The sequence below is a fragment of the Natator depressus genome, chromosome 4 (assembly GCF_965152275.1).
Source record: "Natator depressus isolate rNatDep1 chromosome 4, rNatDep2.hap1, whole genome shotgun sequence".
Classification (NCBI taxonomy): Eukaryota; Metazoa; Chordata; order Testudines; family Cheloniidae; genus Natator; species Natator depressus.
The window spans coordinates 125,841,624-125,859,339 of record NC_134237.1 but is presented as its reverse complement, the minus strand read 5'-3'; the positions used below and the strand labels follow the sequence as shown (position 1 = coordinate 125,859,339).

Genomic DNA, 17,716 nt, shown 5'->3' with positions numbered 1-17,716 from the left:
AAGGTCTTAGAAGTGGTAAAGAAGAGGAGCAACTACAGTATTGTGTAACAGAAACTAAATATTGTTTCTGATCTTAGTCCAACAGCTCAAGCTAAAACAACTTGCGCCTCTTCAGAAAAAAATGACTGGGGAAAATGTTCCTACTGCCCTTTGCTTCCCAACAAAACCCAGGGGACTGTGAAAGGAGACGTCATATTTTCTAGGTCATGACTTATGCCAGGCATTTATTGCCAAAAAAAAATCATATAATTCTGAAATGGAAGAAAAGGTGGACTATCCATTAAAGCAGTGGGCTGCATAATTCCTTGTAACTGTTATTGCACTTCCAGTGTTGTAATCATATTGGTCCAAGGATGAGAGAGGCAAGGTAATATCTCTTACTGGACCACCTTATACCTTCCACCCAGAGAAGACGGTCCAGTAAAACATATTACCTTACCTATCTTGTCTCTCTCATTATTGTATTATTACATATTTCTTAAGCACCAATAGTATGAAATACTGACAATTTTGACTTTGATTTTAAGATGGCATTGCCTATTAGTGATAACTGAATTTACCAAAGTGGTTTATGATTAAATGTATTTTCTCTGTGAGTTATATATATTGCAAGTAGAAACTGATGTTAATTTAAATTCCAAATTAAACTTCAAGTGCTGCAGGAATTAGTTCTGATAACTTACCAAGTAGTTCTTACTTCTGAGTCATTTCTGAATCAATGTGCCTGTCTGGTGCAGGACTAGATTCTATATTCAGTTACACTGATATGAATATAGTTACTTCAGTAGAGGTGCCCGAGGATTACAACAACGTAACGGTGGTCAGAATCTGGCCTGCTGTCTTTCATATGACATGTAAAACTGAGATCCTGACTTCTTTTGTCAGTAAAGATTCCATATCACTTTTCTGTATAGTAGACATGTTAAATATCAGTTGTTCTGGCCAAACTGTAATTTAGATAATATTCTACCTCTGAGTTCCTCCTGCAGATTCAATGAAAGAGGATATTCTTTTCTTTTTCTTTTGCTTCCTGACCTAACCTGTTGGGTAATGTTGGTGAACACACTGTTAAACTACTATTGCATTTCACTTTAGAGGTGGCTGCATTTTAATGGCTGGGCAATGCAGTCCCTACCACTTATATCCTGTTATGAAGCTTACCTAACAAATGTTTGGAATGCAGTTGTAGGCATCTCGGTCCCAGGATATTAGAGAGACAAGATGGATGAAGTAGTATCTTTTATTAGACCAACTTCTGTTGGAAAGAGAGACAAACTTTCAAGCCACAAAGAGCTCTTCTTCAGGTCTAGGAAAGGTTTCAGAGTAACAGCCGTGTTAGTCTGTATTCGCAAAAAGAAAAGGAGTACTTGTGGCACCTTAGAGATTAACCAATTTATTTGAGCATAAGCTTTCGTGAGCTACAGCTCACTTCATCGGATGCATTCCCTAGGTCTAGGAAAGGTATTCAGAGCATCACAGCTAAATGCAAGATGGAACAGATTGTTTAGCATAAGTAGTTAGCACATAACTCTGCTACACACTAAAAATCATGGACTGAACAGAGACACTGTATTTATGGTTTATTAAAACAATCTGTAACTACTAATCCCCCTTTTTGTCCTATGACTGAAGAGGTGTTAATGGGTCACTCTATCTTGACTGATCCCTTAGAATAGGTACTAACTACTTACCCTAAACAATGTGTTCCATCTTGCATTTAGCTGTGACCCTTGGAATACCTTTCCCAGACCTGAAGAAGAGCTCTGTGTGGCTCGAAAGAGCCTCTCTCTCACCAACAGACATTGGTCCAGTAAAAGATATTACTTCACCCACCTTGTCTTTCTAAATGTTTGGAAAGCACTTTGAGATCCTTGAAGGAAAGGAATAACTAGAAAAAAAGTATTAATATTTAATAACTGCTAAGGTTGGATAGGCACAAGGACTGGACAAAAAGACTTCAGTGATGATCCACAATGCCCTCTTCCTCAACCCCCTCCCCAGTTAGCCGTGTGGACTATAATAGGTACCAAAATCTCTTGCATGTAATTGTCACGCCTCTAGTACTTAGATGAATGTACAGCGGTATGAAAATGCCTGAGTGCCTAAAATACCTGAAATTAGTCATCTAAATAAATAGCCTAATTTTCAGGGATAGTGAGCACTCAAAAACTGCAACTAAAATAAATCTGGGTTTTGTGTCTACATGGAATGTAGGACCAAGCCCTTTGCTTTCAGAGGATCAGATTAAGTAAGGAAGCACCCTGACTTTTTGCCTATTACTCCCTCAGGGAAGTGTCAGAAATACCAGGACACAAACAGCAGAATAATTTCAAAATGTATTGATTTTTTTCAAGCTGTACAGCATCCCCAGTAGCAACATAAATGTTTCTGCACTAATGGCTATTCCAATAGTTATACAAATAGAGTTACATAAAAATACATATTTCCCTGTCTGTACAACCAAGTAGCCCTTCCATGATAATCAAGCACAGGAAGCTGCATTCAGTGCTACTTATATGGAAATGGCTGTGCTTGATATGATTTCCCCCCCCCCATCATAATAAAGTTAATTAACATACCACTTACATCTGTGAAAATAATAGCGTGCTAAATCCACTTGTGACTCTGCAAAGTAATTTGTGGGTAAAAGTAGGTATGTTGTGTCACTAAGCTGAGCCCAATATCACAGATGTAACTGCACAGTTGGGAATTATTTACATGCTTCCTTTGCCAGGCACTTTGGCAACACCATCAGTTTTTGGGAGTCGGACTGCCAGGGTGAATCTGAATGAACCACTCATTGCCAACCATTCTGTGGGTTCCAAAGCAGCTTCCCATCATCTGCAAACACCTTGGGACATACCTCGAACTGGGATAAGCAGAAGAAAAATATTAGGCATCTTTGCAGTTTCCAAAATGGCACTTCAAATTTTTGGCCAGCTAATATGGTCTATAGACATACAAGGGATCAACCAAATATAATAATTCTGCAGAGCAGAAGGTTGTGGCATGTTTAAGGGAGCCAGGAATCTGGAACGCCATCCTCTTTTTTTTTTGACTGTGTGTAGTCAGGCTGTCTGTCACCCATTTAAAGTTGGAGGGGAGAGAGATTGTTAGCTCTGCATCTGTGGCTACCTAAAGCAATATTATACTGATGCACAGGTACGCAATATTCAACTCAACTCATACATTTACTTTGCTGAGATTTCAGTAGAATTCTATGGAGGCACAGGTTAACAAAGGATATGGTCCATTCTGTGACTGGAAGTCTGCATGTGAATTTGTAATGTAGAACCACAACAAATTACTTACCCGATGAATAGAGTGAAAGACACGGTTTGTTATTTGTCTGTGGTTTTGCCTATTATGCACTAAGTTCTTTCCAGACAGGCAAAAAGTTAAAAGTTGCTGCCACAAAGAGCTAACATTCTGAAGACAGACAAACAAGTAGACAGAAGTTAGGGGCAACTGGAAACAAAAGAGTATGTTATTAAACCTCTGTCTCTGACAGGTATCATTGCAAGTTAGAACAACTTGTAGAATTTATCCAGCAAAGTGTCTTTCCAGGATCCCTTATCTATTATAGTAGCTGCCCGTCTCCTGCTACAGAATTCAGTCCATTGCAAGCCTGACCAAAGTAGTTACACCAGGAAGTATTTATTAGTATTAGTTACCTTTATTTCTGCAGTGCTTTAGATGTACATGGTACTTTACAAATAAAAAGTCTTTGCCCCAAAGAGCTCATAATTTAAGGGTCAGACCGTGTGAGGTATAAGGCACCCCCCAAGCTCTAGTGAAGACTGAATTCAGGGCACCCAGCACCACCAGATAGGCTCTGTGTTAGACAATATTCAAAAGAATGGATGGATATTTTAACATCTGTTGTTGATGTCTGATACAATTCCTGTAGTCACTTCTTATAGGATTTTATAAAATAATTATGTGCCTAGTTTCAAACCTTAGCGCCCAAAGCCATACCATCTGAGTGCCTCCCCTGATAAAGACATAATGGTCATTTCTCTCTCTGTCTCTCTCTTTTTTCCTTCTATGGAGATAAACAATTTTTTAAAATATTAAATGTGTGAGTGAGCTGGTGTATGTACTATTGGAGGAAAACTCAAAGAGCTGGGTTTGAAATTTAGTTCTGAATGCAATAGGCATGGAGGAACAGTTTACTCATTACAACTCTGTGGGTTCGGTCTGAGAGGAAGCACCGGATCCTGAACCATTGAAGAATATTTCTGTTCATTCTTGCAGCCTCTTGAAGGCCCAACAGGTATTTGGTGATCAATTCCACTGAATGGGACAGACAGTTCCAGCAGGACGCACTTCCATTGTGGACACCAAAGAACAGGTGCCCTCTCTGTACCTTGCCCTGGTCTGAAACCTGATTAGGGGGTAGATCCAGGCTGTTGGATGCAGATGGTGGTGTTGAACGGTATTTTTAGCTAGCTTCTCATTTAATTTGCTGCGATGGTTGGAAACTGGGTGATAGTTTGCAAGGTTACTGGCATCAAGTGGCAATTTCTTTAATATAGTTCAGATTATTGCATGTTTTAAAATGAAAATTAGATTTCCCTCTTCAAAGGAGTTGTGTGGTACAAAGGTTTGATTGTCATGAGTATGGAATAGCCACGTTATTTACAAATGGCAAAGCAATAGTAAACACTTAACCTTGGAATTTCTGAGTTTCAACTATTTTTCTCCCTTTGCAGGTGGGGGGGCAATCTGACCCCATGTTAGGAAGAGAATGATACCAAGATCAATAGAGCCTCCGAATCTGGAAGACTTCAAAAATTTAATGAAAGCATTTGTTTTAAAACATGGAAAAATTAGATATGCCAAATTGACTAATATCTAGGAAATGTTAGAAGATTAAACAAAGTAAAATATGAGTTTAATTATCAATTATAAAGGAAGAACATGTATTTTTTTACTTTAAATACATTTTTTATGAGATGGGACTAATATGGAATATTCGTTTTGAATCTTGTAAATCACATGCCAGGCTACACTAATGAGGCAGATGGAAGGCATATTAACTACTGTACTTATCCGAAAAGAATGGGTGAGGTGTTCTGTAACTTTCAGAGAATATGCAACACTAAGGGGAAACAATTTTAAAATCCCATCTGCTCTAATTTATATAGTCTGACTAGCAGGCATTGGAGAAACTTCTAATGATATCAGAAATCGTTGTGGCATCTGGAAAATCTCTAGAAACATTAATTTTCTAGAGTTGATGTAAGCATATCTCCCATGTTAGCCATGCTATTTTGTGCAAGTCATTATTATACTTATTCTCTGTAGAAAATGTGTATTAAAATATATATAATGCTAGTAGTTTATATTTAGCAAGGGGAAAAGTAGAAAAAAAATCCTTGCATGAAGGAACATGGCAAGGTAGTGTAAACTCCTAGTAATGGTTATTGGGATTATAACTGCGGGCTTTGAAATAAAAACAAGTAAAATTTGATATAACTAGGGAGGGAAATTATTTTTTCCTTCTAAAATGCCTACAGATACTTCGTATTCATCTGCTGAAGATCTACACTATGATTTTCATTTAAGTACTTCAGCATCTGCTGTTTGTATCCTGCATGTCTAAAATCCTGGTGTGATATTCCGGTGCATGGGAAGTTTATTAGGGCCCTGCTTTAAACTCAATGTTGTTTTCAGCTATACATTCTTCTGCTGAGGTCTCGTGAGGAGATACTGACCTATAGCCATTATTTCCACATCTCAGTATTAAGCAATGTGTCGGGGCGGGGCCCTAATGGCACTCCTACAGCTGCGGAAGGTAACTTAGAGATAGGTGCTTGATTTTGTCTTTACAATGTCAACAGAGTTCATTTCATCAACACAGTATTATATCTGTAGATTCTGGAACAGATAAGCCGGTGGGGTGACGCAACATGAGCCATTATTCAGGTTAGAAATTTTGTTCCGCTGACACAGTAATTCACATTAACGTGTGACATCTCTTGCCAGTTGTCATGAAATTAGAATGTTGACATGAGTCAATGCGATTGCATGAAATAATAAGTTTTGCTCTCTCCTAATTATTTGGGGTCCTTGAGGTATTCACCTATTTTATTCTGAGGCAGTTTTCCTCTTTATAATCTCAGTCTCTTTCAACTCAACACATACCAGTAGGTTTAAATTTAATTTAATCCGATTTATATAAATTCAGAAACAGAAGATGACGTTTTTAGTTTTCATTTTGTCATAAAAATAAACTATTTAAAATGCAAGAAAGGAAGGAAAAAGAGTGGGTGGAAAGCAAGAAAGTAGAGGAAGTAAGAATCACTTATTTCCTCTCAAATCTGGTTCCTAGAAAATCAGAATATTTGCTATAAGACTCATACAGTAGGACCAGATTTTCAAGGTTGGACATGTGTTTACTATTTTTGTGTTCTTCAAAGCAGACTAAGATTTCTATGGAATCTAAGAAATACATTATTTAATTAGAATGTTAACCCTTCTTTTCCAGCTGGTTGGGGAAGATATTATTGTCAACCCTCCCACATCTTTTCAGACCAAAAAAACAAAACAAATCCACACACATTGGCAGGCCTTGTAAGGTGAGAAGCTGTTCTTAAAAGCAACTAGACCCTGATTAAGCCACATGTGTTGATGAGTCATTCCTAGGCCATGCTCTAGCCAATCCAGAAGTCAAGAGCTAGTCTGGTGACTCTCAGGGCAGGTATATAAGCCTCACAGGAGAAACAGCAGCTCAGACTGCTCAACATCACTCCCTGGTCTGGATTTCTCCCTTGCTTTTTAGTGGTTGCAGACTCCACAAGCCTTAGCCAGCTCCAGCTTTGCTCTTGCTCCGGTGCTGCTTCTGGTCCAGCCTTTTTCCAAAAGCACACTGGGCACCTGATTCTGGTTCTGACCCCAAGCTCCAGCTCCTAGGCCTGACCTTCCCCATCATGGTTTCTGAAAGATTTAGCTTTGTAGATGAGGAAATGAAAACCCCATACTTTCTTGGGGAGGAATCCAATGTTTTAAAGAGTGGTAAGAGCGGAAAGATGGTACAGCGGTTAGGGTTTCAGCCTGGGTCTTAGATCGGAGAATCAAACATCACAGATTTAGGGCCAGATTCTCAAAGGTATTTAAACTAGCAGTCGTGTTTTTTTTCCAAAGGTATTTAGGTACCTAAAGATGCAGCTAGGTGCCTAGGTGAATTTTCAAAAGTGCCTAAGCAGGTTGATAAAACTGATTCCAATGGGAAGTGGGCATTTAACCTGCTTAAGTGCCTTTGAAAGTCCCATTAGATGCCTAAACACCTTTGGGAATGTAGCCCTTAATCTCTGGGCCTCAGCTCCAGGTTCACTGAAGTTGATAGAATACTATGAACCTCAATAATTTGTGAAAAATGGAGATGTTAGTACTTCCCTATCTCAGAAGCATTGTGAGGATAAATGCATTAGATTGAGTAATGGGGGCCATATAAGTACGTAGAGACAGATTATGCATTAATAAATCATGATTAAATCTAGGCCAAAGCCTAAACTTGCATGCATGATTTGCTAATGAAGTTATAATTGTTTGTATTAATTAAGCAATCAGTTGTATGTCTGTCTTTTGATAATAAATTCTAGTATGTCTTGTTAATCAATGGTATATCAGGTAATAAAACCTAAAATTTCTGATTTATGGTCCCATGTAAAAACTGCTAGACCAAACTGCTTCCAAAGTGTGACTGCACATTTCAAGAGACTGCTCCATTTGCTTAGATTTATATCTGAACTTTTTTTTTTATAGATTCACAGATATTTAAGGCCATAGTGGTCCAGTGTGTTCATTTAATCTAGCTTCTACACCACTCTGGCCATAGAATTTCACCCAGCAATTCCTGCAGTGGAGGGAATTTTTCTTCTCTGGCCCATAAGAGAATACCATCAACCTCAAGAACTTGTGGTTGAGCTACAGATTAAATCAAGATTGGTTGTCTTTTGAAAAGATACAGACCATGGACATAGTTTGGGGGTGGTGCAGGGGAGGCATTGCTCCCCCAAACAGAGGCAAAGCATTGAGGGTCATGTGGAGTCACATTCCACTCCCTCCCCAGCCCCCATTTCTGTGAGCCAAGCTGCTCAGGTCACCACAGGAGACAGCAGCAGCTGAGACTCCCCCATGAATCCGGCCTGTCGTCTGTCTCCCGCCCCCATCCAGCACTGGTAGCCCAGGTACCACTCTGGGCAGGGGGAGAAAGCCAGTGAACCAACAGAACATGCGTGCATGCACACCCGTGCTTTCCCCTCCCCCACACAAATATAGCAGTCAAACTATGCCTATGATAAAGACTCCAAGTGATGATGAATTTGCCACTTTGCTTGGTAAGCGTTTCAGTTATAAGTTACCCTCTCTGATGTATGTTCACAGAAATGTATTGGTGGAGAGGACTTTCAGAGGTCAGCTAGTCCAGCCCCCTGCACTGAGGCGGGATGACGTATATCTAGACCATCCCTGAAGGCTGTTTCTCTAACCTGTTCTTAAAACCCCCAGTGACGGAGATTCTACAACCTGACTTGGAAGCTTATTCCAATGCTTAACTATCCTTTTAGATAGAAAGGATTTCTTAATACCTAACCCAAATCATCTTCCTGCAGATTAATCTGATTACTTGTTGTCCCATCTTCAGTGGACATAGAGAACAACTGATCACTGTCCTCTTTATAACAGTCCTGAATATAGGTAAAGGCTAATCAGATACCTCCACCATCTTCTTTCTTTAAGACTAAACTTGCCCAGGTGTTTTAGTCTTTCCTCATAGGCCAGGTTTTCTAAAACTTATCATTTGTGTTGCTTTTTCCAATTTGTCCACATCTTTCCTAAAGTGTGGCACCTAGAACTGAACACTTAACTACAGTGGAGCCCTCACCAGTGCTGGGTAAAGCAGGACAATTGTCTCCCTTGTTTTATGGCATTCCTGTTAATACACCCCACAATGTTTTCAGCCTTTTTAGCAACTGCATCACATTGTTGACTCGTATTCAATTTGCGACCCACCATAGCCCCCGGATCCTTTTTTGCCTAGACGGTTATTCCCCAGTGTGTAGTTGTGAATTTGATGTTTCCTTCCCAAGTGTAGTACTTTGCATTTGTCTTTATTGATTTTCATCTTGGTGAGTTCAGACCTATTTTCCAATTGGTCAGGGTTATTTTGAATTCTAATCCTGCCCTCCAAAGTGCTTGCAACACCTCCTAGCTTGGTGTCATCCACAAATTTTATAAGCATACTCTCGACTCCATCATCCAAGTCATAAAAATATTGACTAGTACCAAAGCCCTGCTGGATCCCACTAGACACATCCTCCAAGTTTGACAGCAAACCATTAATAACGGCTCTTTTAGAATGGTATTTTGATCAGTTGTGTGCACCCACCTTATAGTAATTTCATCTAGACCATGTTTCCCTAGTTTGCTTATGAAAATATCACATGGGAGTGTCAAAGGCATAACTAAAAATTAAGATATCACCTCTACAGCTTCCCCTTATGCACTAAGCCAGTAACCCCATCAAAGAAGGAAATTAGGTTGGTTTGGCATGATTTTTCTTGGCAAATTCAAATGTTTGGGCAATAGTCCACAGTCCTTGCCTCAGCCCCTAGTATCAGGGGCAGACCGCACGTGCCTGCATTCTCCATCACTCTGTAACAGGGCGCAGACTCACCGGCAGCGCCTCCTGCTCGTTGTCTCAGGGAATTAGCATTCCAGACTCCGGAGCGCCCTCTGTTGGCCGGTGTCTCGCCTCCTGCTGGCTCCAGTGTCCCTCCCAGGACCCCAGTGCCCCTTTAACTGGGTACTTCCCCCTGGCAGTACCCCCACACTTCTGGGTCTCCGCCTCCCAGGGGAACCCCCCCCACTATCCCCACCTCACCTCAGTCATGGGCTACTGCCAGTCACCAACTAGCCCCTGCTCCCTGGGGCAGACTGCACTATAAGTCACTCATCACAGGTGAGGGGGTTTGGACCTGCTGCCTCTGCAACCCTCATACCTAACAGGCCTTCCCAGGCCTGCAGCCTGGGGCTTTCCTAGGCCCGAGCTCCCCGGCTCCCTTGGCCTTTCCCCAGCCCTGCTCCAAACTAGGTCCTCTATTCAGGTCTGTGCAGCCAGGTCCCTCCCTCTCAGGGCTAGAGAGAGAGTTCCTCTGCTCCTGGCCTCCCTGGCTTTTATAAGGCCTGCTGGGTCTGTTTTGGGCATGGTCCCAGCTGCGGCTGCTCTGCCAATCAGCCCAGCTTTTCCCCTGCCCAGCTCTCTCCCAGGGCTGTTTTAGGGCCTTCCAGGAAGGAGCTACACAGCCACTTGCTATTGTTATGCCTTTCCCTGAAAGATTGAGCCCCTATCAGAATTTAGCTTTGTGGTATAAGATAGGACGTGAGAGAGAATAATCACAGATGTTAGTCATGTTGCTTAATTCTGTACTGGAAGGTGTTCAGATAATATGGTGATGAGGGCAATATAAGAACCTACAAAAATAGACTATTATCTTAGGTTTACCTAGTTTACTCCATTTAGCTGTATTATAGACAGAAGTATTAAGTAAACTGTAGTACAAAAGAAATTTTAAAAAGTAGTATTTTATAACAAAACATTGTTCTTAAGTGAATTCTTCTGTGTTCTAATAGTTCAACATCACTTTAAAAAATGAGTGTAAATATAAATTTTGTCCTGAAAACAAAGTGTGTGGTTGTCAGCTGTTTTTTTGGTTTTTGCTAACACATCATAAACTCATCTTAACAACTGGGATTCCCAGCAATTAGCCTACTGGAGTAAATACAGCTGCCAAAGCAAAATTATGTCTAGCATAGAATTCCATATACATAAAATTAACCCATCAATGGGTGATGTGTTAGAATTAATTAAACAGTATGTGGTATTCAAACTCTGCAGAAAATTAACCAATTTTTTATCGCAAAGCTAAATCTGAAGAATTTAAACTTTTTTCCAATAAATCCACTTATTTAAATATCTACAATTTGTATAAAAAGACGATGTATTTGTATCGAATACTGTTTTAAAAAATATTTCTATTTCATAGGAAGTTTGGGGATTAACAAACAGAATAGACAAAAGATGTTATTTTTTCTACAGCGGCATCTCAACATACAAACGTGTCATTCATAGCCCAACATTCCCCCCTCCCACCAAGTTGTCATTAAGTCCAATTTAAGGATACATTCTTTGATCCAAATGAAAGATTTCAGAAGACTGTAGCCTAACCATGATTTGGAGTCTTTATTTTTTTGTGTAGAGCACAAGTTTAGCCTGAGGGGGAAAAAACAGCAAGTTGTTTCTCCTTAGAAAAGCCACATGGTTACTGCCACAGCTGCAGCTCTGGTTTCATTTCAGAGCTTGAACTCCCAAGGGACACAGTAAAGAATAGTTATAGCCAGTATGGCCCAAATGTTATCACCTCCTAAATACAAAATATAAAATCGACACAGGAAAAGAGAAGAACTTTGATTTCTCCACTAGAAGAGAACCTTCACTTAGGCAAAATAAACAATGTTATACACTTAAACCACTGTTAAATAAAACAAGTTTCTTAAAAAAAAAAAATAGAACTTTTCAAGATTTTGAAAGTTTCTGACTTTTCCATTCATTCCAATTGTGGGATGTATTTCCTATGTCAAGCTATCTACTTCTAAACAGGACACCCAAGCTGATTCTGTACTATATCAGCAAAATGTCAGCTACCACTAAGGTGCCACAAGTACGCCTTTTCTTTTTGTGAATACAGACTAACACGGCTGCTACTCTGAAACCAGTTACAACTGTTTAATTCTTTTTTACTATAGAACCCATACATAAACAACCCACATCTATAGATACCCCATGTATATGTACTGTGCCCACACACACATAGTGGTTATATCCAGTGGTTATATCCATGATCTATGTTATAAATTATAGAACAAAATCATAAATTGTATTTATCATGAACTTGTAACCACCTCATCGGCATTCTGCCCACTAATCCATCTCTCCTCAGACTACTAACAAGCCAAACCTCCGATCACTTCAAACAGTCAGGCAGCCTCCACTGGTGGGGGTCTGTGGGACCCAGACTGAAACATAAAAGATGATTTACAGAAAGAAAATAATTGAATAATTGGGCTCAGGAGGTTTTGTTTTGAAAGGGATGTTTGAAAGAGTTTTGTTCTGGGATGAAGACTGTGGTCGACAATGCCACTCCTCTGGCACAGTGGGATTTTCTCTCATAAGGATAAAGTTTGTCTACACAGGAGACAGAGTTTTCTCAGGGACCAGTCTGAGACTGTGGAACAAATTCCTACAGGATCTAAGGACCGTCACAGACTTTGCCAAGCACAGGACTCACTTCTTCTACCTTGCCTTCTCTAAACTAAACACATAAGCCCCTGTGGCACCTCTCTTCCAAAGAAAACCAACCCCCCCAAGAAAAGTACTTATGTATATTGAGGGGAAAGGTACTAGCCAAAAGTACGTCCATAAAATATTGAAAATAGCTCATATTGGGCAATCTTTAAAATCTGTCTTCAGTAAGATAAAAATTGTAGGAATGATCTAGCAATCAGCTTCTGTATATTCTGGTTTGATTGTCTTTCCACTTTTCCATTTCTGTTACAGGTGGTTTTCATGGTTGCCACAAATCTCTCTCTAATGTATTTTGTCTTGTTCTGCTAAGCCTGCCATTTCTATTCTTCATATGGCTGAACCAGTCATTCTAGAGTCAGTGCCTCCTAAAACCATCAGAAGAGCTTCCCCTCGCAAATGGTTGATGTCAGTCCATTATAGCACTACAAAGGTGGTATTAAATCTGTTATGACTAAGCACTTAGGCAGAATTGGTAATTAACAGACAGCAGGCCATACTGCTTGTACAGCACCTAGCACAATGGGGTCGTAATTTATGACTAGGACTCTTAGTTGCTACAAGAAGAAGAATTTGAATCTTAGTTTCACCTGACTTCAATCAAGGTACACCAAGGTAACCGAGTTCAGAATCTGGCCCAATCTTTTTGATCAGAAAAGAGAATCTTCATGGAAAGTAGAACAACTGGTCTTAGCCTGGTTCTAGTGATGCTCTCCTGATCAAATGTAACTGTGAAGTTAATTCAGAGATAAATCTGCTGTACATTATTGCTGCGGGTATTAATTTATTTTGAACTCAAAAACAGCAGCAAAGAGATTTTGTACATGTTGTATAGCTATTAAAATACTGAAACAATACTTTAAAAGCCTGGAGAGGAAGAAACAGTGGAAAAAGAGAATGAAAGGAAAAGAATTTACTTGCATATTTATCACATAAAGTTTTCCCCAACTGCATCCTTTAATGATGCCACTGGATTTTCTTTCATTTAATTGCTGTTCTATCAGTCTTTACTGTAATTTACCAGGGCACAAGTTTGCAGGAAAAATCATTGTTTTCCCTCTAAATAAAAGCAGGTCCTTTTTCTGTAAATCGTGGTCATGGCATAACTGTTAACAACTTTAGAAAGTGACACAAAATAGCTCCATTTACCTGGCATATTAAAATTGCAGTTGTCAGTTTTTAATGCCTCTGATATCCTTTAATTCTCCACGTGTTGTAGAACGAGCTAAGCTTTGCTTCCAGGATCCCGCCAGGATGCTCTGAGACAAAGATGTACATCCAATGAAACCTGGAGGGAAAAAAAAGTCTGTCATGTACTTAATGCATCAAAATAACTCCAAATTTATTGTGTCAGAAATTAACTGCTCTCCTTCATAGAGGCCCAGAGCAAGGAGAAAACATCACCATTACCATTATATGTTACACTGTCTAAATGAATACGTATAAACCATACTGTGTACTCCAATCATTTAATTTTCTTACTGATGTAATTGTAAAATATGTTCTTCTTGCAGTCTTAAATGGGAATGGAACAGACGGTAAAAGCTTAATTAAGGAGTAATTTGTCCATTACTCCTTGGACAAGGAGTCTATGTTGCTAACGATTCCTCATTGTAATAGTATCTCATTACAAAGTGCTTGTGATTTGGTGGGATAGACTGAAAGGTAGTAGACCTTGAGGAAAAGTTTACAATCCTAAGGAATTCACTGTGGAAAAGTTCAACATAGCAGGGGTCATCTATATTAGATTTCTGAGAAATCAAGAAAAATCAAGAGAGATTTACACTAAGATTTTCTGCCTTTTCTGACTTTCCAGAGTTGCTAGACAGAAAGAATCTTCACATACAAACAATATATGTCACACACAGTAATAAATATGGAAGTGTAACTCAGCATGAGTATTTTTGGACAGTAATCGCTGAGCTTTTCAGAAAGTTTCACTGACCCTTAACTGTTTTTCATTGTGGCAGGATTGCTTTAAAAAAAAACTATAAAGATTTTATAAATTACTTGTTAGAAGTATGTTTAAGAGGTGTTTAACAATATTTTGTGAAATCCTTGCTGATCTTAAATACAAAAAAGAAGCTTACAAGAAGTGGAAGATTGGACAAATGACCAGGGATGAGTATAAAAATATTGCTTGGGCATGCAGGAGTGAAATCAGGAAGGCCAAATCACACCTGCAGTTGCAGCTAGCAAGAGATGTTAAGAGTAACAAGAAGGATTTCTTCAGGTATGTTAGCAACAAGAAGAAAGTCAAGGAAAGTGTGGGCCCCTTACTGAATGAGGGAGGCAACCTAGTGACAGAGGATGTGGAAAAAGCTAATGTACTCAATGCTTTTTTTGCCTCTGTCTTCACGAACAAGGTCAGCTCCCAGACTACTGCACTGGGCAGCACAGCATAGGGAGGAGGTGACCAGCCCTCTGTGGAGAAAGAAGTGGTTCGGGACTATTTAGAAAAGCTGGACGTGCACAAGTCCATGGGGCCGGATGCGTTGCATCCGAGAGTGCTAAAGGAGTTGGCGGATGTGATTCAGAGCCATTGGCCATTATCTTTGAAAACTCATGGCGATCGGGGGAAGTCCCGGACGACTGGAAAAGTGCCCATCTTTAAAAAAGGGAAGAAGGAGGATCCTGGGAACTACAGGCCAGTCAGCCTCACCTCAGTCCCCGGAAAAATCATGGAGCAGGTCTTCAAAGAATTAATCCTGAAGCACTTACATGAGAGGAAAGTGATCAGGAACAGTCAGCATGGATTCACCAAGGGAAGGTCATGCCTGACTAATCTAATCGCCTTTTATGATGAGATTACTGGTTCTGTGGATGAAGGGAAAGCAGTGGATGTATTGTTTCTTGACTTTAGCAAAGCTTTTGACACGGTCTCCCACAGTATTCTTGTCAGCAAGTTAAAGAAGTATGGGCTGGATGAATGCACTATAAGGTGGGTAGAAAGTTGGCTAGATTGTCGGGCTCAACGGGTAGTGATCAATGGCTCCATGTCTAGTTGGCAGCCGGTGTCAAGGGGAGGTCGGTCCTGGGGCTGGTTTTGTTCAATATCTTCATAAATGATCTGGAGGATGGTGTGGATTGCACCCTCAGCAAATTTACGGATGATACTAAACTGGGAGGAGAGGTAGATACGCTGGAGGGCAGGGATAGGATACAGAGGGACCTAGACAAATTGGAGGATTGGGCCAAAAGAAATCTGATGAGGTTCAATAAGGATAAGTGGACGAGAAGCTGGATATGAGTCAGCAGTATGGCCTTGTTGCCAAGAAGGCCAATGGCATTTTGGGATGTATAAGTAGGGGCACAGCGAGCAGATCGAGGGACGTGATCGTTCCCCTCTATTCGACATTGGTGAGGCCTCATCTGGAGTACTGTGTCCAGTTTGGGGCCCCACACTACAAGAAGGATGTGGATAAATTGGAGAGAGTCCAGCGAAGGGCAACATAAATGATTAGGGGTCTGGAACACATGACTTATGAGGAGAGGCTGAGGGAACTGGGATTGTTTAGTCTGCAGAAGAGAAGAATGAGGGGGGATTTGACAGCTACTTTCAACTACCTGAAAGGGGGTTCCAGAGAGGATGGTTCTAGACTATTCTCCGTGGTAGAAGAGGACAGGACAAGGAGTAATGGTCTCAAGTTGCAGTGGGGGAGGTTTAGGTTGGATATTAGGAAAAACTTTTTCACCAAGAGGGTGGTGAAACACTGGAATGTGTTACCTAGGGAGGTGGTAGAATCTCCTTCCTTAGAAGTTTTTAAGGTCAGGCTTGACAAAGCCCTGGCTGGGATGATTTAATTGGGGATTGGTCCTGCTTTGAGCAGGGGGTTGGACTAGATGACCTCCTGAGGTCCCTTCCAACCCTGATATTCTATGATTCTATGCTCCTCCTACCTGCAAGGCCAACTGATTGGAAACTCTACTAGTTCAGGCTTGTAGCTTTCCTAGTGCCTCCTGTGAATATATCTATGGTCTGCACAATCTAGGAGTGTGTTTTTACAAGACTTTTGCAAGCTTCTGGTTGGTATTTGCCTGTCAAAACCAAAACACTCAACCTTTGGAGGATTAAAGCACTCCTTTAATACACACAGGTTTAGCTAATATTTTATATCTCATGCAGATAGAAAAACTGAACTCATTTACAACCAAACTAGAAAGACTGTCCTCTGTCATCCTTAGAGTGAGAGCTCACTGGGAAAAGCACCATCTCTTCTTGAATATCTGGAAAGCATCCAACACAATTCGGGCAGCAAACAAATAATGAATAATATTTTTTATTTAGTGGAATATCTTCACACTTCCACAGCAGTGCCAATGAAACATAAATGCCTATGATCTTATAAGCTATACGAGCTTTTCTTTGTGACTCACACGGAGTAGATTTTTCTGAATAATCAACGAAATGCTTGGTCTATTGCTTTATTTTTTTATCTTTTTTCAGGTTTTTATATATACATTTTTTAAATCCAATATCAAAATATTGTATTATTTGCTATTCCAAGACAAGATCACAGGTTCTGGAAAATGTCTATTTATTGTTCAGCTATGGGATATGGCTAAATCTAGCATTATATGTATTTTAAATGTCAGCTAAGCCTTTAACTGTCACAATGCCCACTAACTGGTGTTCTGATTCTGACTTCTGGTTTTCAGTTTAGAAACCGGTATTATGAGCAAATCCTGCATCCTAAATTAAGTTAAAGGGTTGTTTGTTTTAAAGAAACAAAAAATAAAAGTTGAGAGAGCTATCTAAAATTAGCATTCAGTCTTCCTATATATTGGTTTTATCATCAATGACAGACCCCAGCATGTAGCACAGAGTTAAGGCTTTAAGGTAGAGATCTTAGGTAGGTGCAGTTCTATTCCTATATAAACTGAAATACCTTCCTTTACAGTATGCAGTATGGTTATTCAGCCCAACCACCTCAAATAGTTTTTTGCCTTTATGCAGTAAAACTAAGTATTCTCTTGTTGGCATACTAAATATTAAAACAAACAACAAACAAAAGCACAAAGTAGCTCATCTTGAAAGAGATGATGCATTGTTGGCTCTGTTCCTTTTCTGTTTGAAGATTACACATTCCTTTTCAAAGAAACAATAATAGACACACATTTCCAAATACCCGAAGATAAGTTGCAGGCATACCTAGAATCCATACACCTATCTGATGTAAATATTTATCATAGGAAGGGATTGTCTTATTCACAAAAGAGACCATGTCATTGTTTTCTCTCTTTTGTCCACCTTCCCAGCTCAGTAATAAACGTTTCTCTCACTATTCCCCATAAAGGAGAAAGCAACTGGCACCATTTAAGAATAACCCCTTCTGCTCATAAAGAAGC

The 17,716-nt window shown here is 39.9% G+C and overlaps 1 protein-coding gene across 1 annotated transcript in view; it reads right to left on the bottom strand.

Moving 5' to 3' along the window:
* Positions 1-13,649, bottom strand: part of SPON2 (spondin 2) — a 41,152-nt gene extending 27,503 nt beyond the window's left edge. The window contains exon 1 of the mRNA XM_074951859.1: positions 13,517-13,649. The gene's annotated coding sequence lies outside the window, so the exon portion shown is untranslated. The remainder of the gene's footprint in view (positions 1-13,516) is intronic.
* Positions 13,650-17,716: the final 4,067 nt, after the last annotated feature.